Source organism: Arachis ipaensis, chromosome B07, assembly GCF_000816755.2.
Source record: "Arachis ipaensis cultivar K30076 chromosome B07, Araip1.1, whole genome shotgun sequence".
NCBI lineage: Eukaryota > Viridiplantae > Streptophyta > Magnoliopsida > Fabales > Fabaceae > Arachis > Arachis ipaensis.
This window is the reverse complement of record NC_029791.2, coordinates 122972610-122978689: the sequence shown is the minus strand read 5'-3', so window position 1 is coordinate 122978689 and position 6080 is coordinate 122972610.

Sequence of the window (6080 nt, the reverse complement as noted above, 5' to 3'; positions counted from 1 at the left end):
CTCAAATAAAAAAAAATACTCCATTATTTATATATATATATATATATGCAATTTACATAAATACAATTTTTTAAAAACAGGTTACATTCATGTCCTAATTTAACTTTATGTAAATCGCAACAATTTACCACGATTTATAATTCTCATGTAATTTGTTGCACTCTATCACAGATTACGAGCAACACCCACTTAAGTTTAATCCGCTATATCTTGCCGCGATTTACGTTTGCACTCACACAAAGTATAAACCGCTACACCCCTATCACGATTTATGCTCAACGAAATTGAAGCATAAATTGCTACAGAGTGTAGCGGTTTATGAACAAACAGAATAAAACTGAATAAATTGCTACAATGTTTAAAAAATGTCTGACTAATGGTGTTCTAATTGTAAGTTTTTTATCTATTTTTTTCATAAACTTATGTTTCGTGATACGGTTTACTACTTTATTCTACTTGTTCATAAACTGCCCTTAGCAATTTATGCTTCGATTTAGTTGAGCATAAATCGTGGTAGGGACGTAGCAATTTATACTTTATGTGAGAATCATAAACTGACAGAATATAGCAGATTAAATTTAAGTGAGTGTTACTCGTAATCCGCAATAGGGTGCAGCGGATTACATGAGAATCGTAAACTGTGGTAGGCTACCGCAATTTACATAAAGTTAAATCAGGACATGAATGTAACTTGTTTCAGAAAATTGTATTTATGTAGATTTAATCTCTAAATGTTATATAGTTTTAACATAAAAATGATTTACCACAAGAAAAAATCTTATTAAAAGTCCTAGGTGAGAATTTACCATGAACGAAGTGGCTATGTAATTCATTATAGGTTAGAATGATCGTGTCTTGTACACACACTTATATGAAATGCTAAGAGCCACAACAATTTAGTGTGCTAGAAGGAGTGCGGATAAATCAATTTAGGCAGAACGATTTACTAGGATTCATTGGTCTATATAAATCGGTTTGAGTCCCAACGATTTAGTGGGAAAGAGAGACTAGAATCGCATTGGGTTGTCTTTATTTCATTTAGCTTCAATTGTTGAGTGATGAGATACAAACATCAAAAAGTACTATGTGGTACGGTGGATAATAAAGATTGTCTTTATAGATTAGATGACGAGTTAAATCCCAAAGTGGTCCCTGAGATTCACAAAATGCACCGATTTAGTCTCTGACTTTTCAATTGCCCTAATTACATACTCCAGATTGCAAAAAATACATCAACGTGGTCCCTCTCGAATTTTCCATTCATATGTCTTGCCGACGGGAGTGACGTGGCGAATGATTGCCACGCTAGAGTATCTAACGGTTGCATGATGTGGCAAATGAAAGTCTATGACCCAATTTGGTCCCTGATCCCTTTTTAAACCCTAACTCAGAAGTAGCGCACCACTTCTTCGTCTTCATCATCTTCTTCTTCCCTGCTTATTCTCGTAGTCGTTGCTCTGCTGGTTGGATGATGGTTGGACGTGCAGATGAAGGAGAGGGAAGTTCTATGCGATCAACCACAAGGAGGCCAAGTCAGAGCAGAGGCTCGCGAGTACCAGAGCGGTGTGGGTGTGGGAAATGTCCTGTGCTCTGATGGTCTAGAACAGAAATCCACCCAAATAAGCCCTTCTTTGGATGCTCGAATTACAACGTGAGTATTTCCTGAAGATTTGTTGTTGACTATTTTGATGGTAACTATTAAATTTCGTGTTCACAGAGTAGTGGAAGAAGATGGTGTGGGTTCTTTCGATGGGCAGACATTGTAGAAGATGATAAAGAAAATTTGGAAGACACTGCGGCATACAACAATGAAGAATTGAGCATTAGTCTTGCTTTGAGGATTGGCAATTTGGAGGCTGAGTTAAGGACCCAGAAATATATGATACAAATGTTAGGATTGCTGTTTTTTTCTCTATTAGTTATTGTTTTAGTTGTGATGGTAAAAATATAAGAACTGTGTTTGAAAGCATATGTTAATGAATGTATGGGAACTCTTTAGTTTATTTGTGTGTTCTTTGTAGATAGATTTTACAAAATGAAATCCAAACTGAATGAACAGAGAGGTAAAATGATAATAGTAGTTGTTGATTATAAACAAGACATTGTCAATGTAACACACTATCAATTGACCACATAAAGATAAACAAAATGAAACAGCCACCAATTTTGAAACAAGAAGACCTTCAAGTTTAAACTCTGTTAAAGTATTTACTACCAGAAAATTAAAATAAACCATACAGTCTGGCTAAGAGCTATTCTTTTAGAGAAATAACAAAAAACCCAAAAAATCAGCCAAAATCCAAATCCCATATATATTCTGAAATCAGTAGCTAGAAAATCCAAAATCAAGGATTTTTCTTCCTTGGTGCCTTGAACTGTGGTGTTAGAACAAACTTCATGAAATTTTCCAACCTTGAAGATCTGGCTGCACTTGCTCCTTGCATGGAATCGACAGAAGTAGTTACTAGTTGTGGTGAGTTATCCAAAATCAAGAATTTTTCTTCCTTGGTGCCTTGAACTGTGGTGTTAGAACAAACTTCATGAAATTTTCCAACCTTGAAGATCTGGCTGCACTTGCTCCTTGCATGGAATCGACAGAAGTAGTTACTAGTTGTGGTGAGTTTCTCCGTTTGGTTGGTAATTTATGTGGCATTTTTGTTGTTGGTGGTAGTGCCTGAGTTAAGTGTGAGAATTAGTATGAGTTAGTGTGAAAAGGGAAGTTAAATCTAGGAAGTAAACAACAAATATTTTGGGACATTTTATACCTCATCTTGTGTTTCACCATAGCTTGGTTAGGATAATTCAACCTCTTCAGCTTACGATGCAGCCACTGGTGGTGGAAGAGTGTTTGTAACACCTACATCTTTCTAACTTTTTTGACCAACTTACTAGGCAGCCAAGCTCTGTTTGTAGTCCTATCAGAATTTTCTCTTGGATATGTATGATCGTCATAAAAAGTCTTGATTTTCCAGCAAGAGTCCTCATGATCCCTTGAGCCGTAAACAATCTATGAGCACTCTTCCACTCGGCACACTACCCTACACCTCACATTGTCATTCTTTACAAACTTATTCCTCCTACCCTCCTGAATGGTAAACTCTCACACAGCATCCCTGAACTCTTGTTTAGTATTAAACTTCATGCCCACTTGAAGTGCAGCTCACCAAATCTCTGGCCCTCTTGGAAGATGGAAAATTCATCCGATTCTAATTCATCTTCAGAATTAGGAGGAGTCTTCATCTCCTTCGAGTGCCACGAGTTGGCACCATCAGATTCTATACTCGAGTCAAGAGCATCATACAACAGTCCGTCTCCTGGACTTTCCAGAAAACCAAGGTCCACCTCTACATCAGATAAGTCTGCAACAATTGCATCATCATCTTGCATAATGGTGTCTTTATACATCTTTTCCTTTTCTTTGGCCATGGCTGAGGCCTTCTAAACCTTCTTGACCTCTTTCCTAATTGGTTGTGTAACCAATTCATCATCACTACTAGAGCTGGCCTCCTGCACAGGGACATAAGAGTCATCCTCTGAACTCCCCTCATCATTGGTTGATTCGTTTGTAGTAAATCCACATGAACAGTTTGCTTTCCTTTGTTAGCACTCCAATATCCCTTTACCTGAGATCTTGTGATTCTTTTAGGTGGGTTAAATTTGGGCTTGGGCTTCGAAGTAAACTTGGGCTTGGGCTTTGGTTGAGTTTTCTTGGGCTTCTGGTTCTGCTTGGGTTTCTGATTCTGCTTGACAATTGGGGTTGTATTGGGCTTTCTAGTGGGTTTTGGGTTGGATATATGATGAAGTTTGGGGTTCTCATAATCAGCCATGGACTTGGTGTCATCATGGATAAGTCTTGTGGTGGGGGTGTTAGCAGGATTTGGGATTGCAATTGGACTGTTTGGGATGGAAATTGGAGTAGGAGGAACTGGGTCAGGAGTTGATTTGTCATCTGGAATTTCATTTAAGGTATCCTCAGGGGTGTTCTTGTTTAAGTCACCACCAGGCTCCTCTTGTGGAACATAATCCAGACACGGAACAACTTCTTTCCCCTCCATCAGTTCAGGCGTGGAAACTCCATGTTCGAAATAAACATCGACTACTCCATCATTCCTCTGTGCATGGAAGCACATATCTCTTAATTCATCATCAGTGGTCAGAGCTCTCAATCTAACCTCCGAGCTCCTATCCGGAACCAGCCACCAGCACTCAACTACCTTGTCATATCCCAACTCCTTGAAATAGTTCCTGACGAAGAAGACATCAAGTGTATCCTCATCTAAATCTCTTAAGCAAGTTCTATTGTCAGGTGAGTAAACCAATCTTTTATCAACATTCTTCTTAAACGTTCCACCATGATGGAACATGATATCTAGCAACTTTTCCATCTGTATCAAAAAAATACAACATTTTATCTAACATATGGAATCAGCAAACAACAACAGATCATATTCCAAAATTGCTTACTAACAACTACTTCAATGACTATGCCATTATAGAAATGCCCATATTTTCGGTTTGAAAACAAAGCATTCCGAAAACCCTTACCCACACCACCTGGTGCAAAAAACCATACCTACTAACATAGCATCCATGATTTTCCATCAATCTACACCAAATTCCCAAGTAAAATCCATAATGATGGATACCTTACCACTATGGAAAACTGAACAAGACTATCTAATATACTGCATGCTTACCTCTGTCACAGAGGATTTCACACAGAATCTTTGCTCCTTCCTTCACCAATCTTAAGCCAACGATGACCAGGTTCCTCTGAACTCCAAATTGTTTTAGTCCGAAAAGCCTCGCCAGGACTCTCGAATGCCAGGGTTTGGCGCTTTCAGTTTGCAGAAGATGAAGTGATCTCTTTGAATATTGGGAGGGGGGTTTGAACGTTTTGTTAATACTTCCTAGTTAAAACGGCATCGTCTAGTTATGGGTTTAGCGCCAAAACCCAATACGACAACGTTTCCCATCCTCCAACGTGGCAATCATTCGCCACGTCACTTCTGCCAGCAAGACATATGAATGGAAAATTCGAGAGGGACCACGTTGATGCATTTTTTGTAATTTGGAAGACGTAATTAGTGTAATTGAAAAGTCAAAAATTAAATCGATGTATTTTGTGAATCTCAGGAACTATTTTGGGGTTTAACTCATTAGATAACATTAATTACTTATATTATTGGATATATAAATGAAAAAGTTAGTAAATAAAATTTGTTTTTATATTAATAGTATAGGTTTTTTTACTAGTTTTATAAAGATTGTGATAAGTGTTAGTATAGTTAGTCTTTATAGATAAAACCAAGATGTGTGGTATATATGTGTAAGGCTAAATCGCTCGTTTTAACCTAGAACAAATTATACCGCCACTATCATAATAAATCATACCTAGAGGGATTTTATTTTCTTTTCATAGTGACAGCGATTTGTTAACATGTAGTCGTAACACGTTATGTTAGAACGTTTCTTATATATAATTAATAGAAGTCAATTTAGGACAATAATATGTTGGGATTTTTTATTTTTATAAATTAAATAAATGTAATAATTATCGAAATAAATAATTTAAAAAATATTTATTTAAATAAATATTTATTTCTTATTTTGTTTACAATGTAAACGAGATAATTTTGTATGTATTTCGTTTATAATATATAAATCAGATATGTGTAATCTTTTATTTACTCTTTTTTAGTACTAATTAATCAAACATATCTATTTTAATCTTTTCTATCAACCTTTTTATGTACTATTTTTTTTTAAATCAAAGATAGGAGACTCGAACCCACAACCTCTTAATTGAGTATGGAGAGACTATGTCATTTGAGTTATAGCTCATAAAGTTTGGATTATTGATATTATTAATATTTTTTATTATTTTCAAAAAATTTTTTAAATACATGTATCTCGTTTACAGTGTAAACAAAATATTTAAACGAGATACATACAAAATTATCTCGTTTATAGTGTAAACGAAATAAAAAAAATATTTATTTTGATAAATATTTTTTAAATTATTTATTTTTGTAATTATTATAATTTATTTATTTATTAAAATAAAAAACCCTAAAATG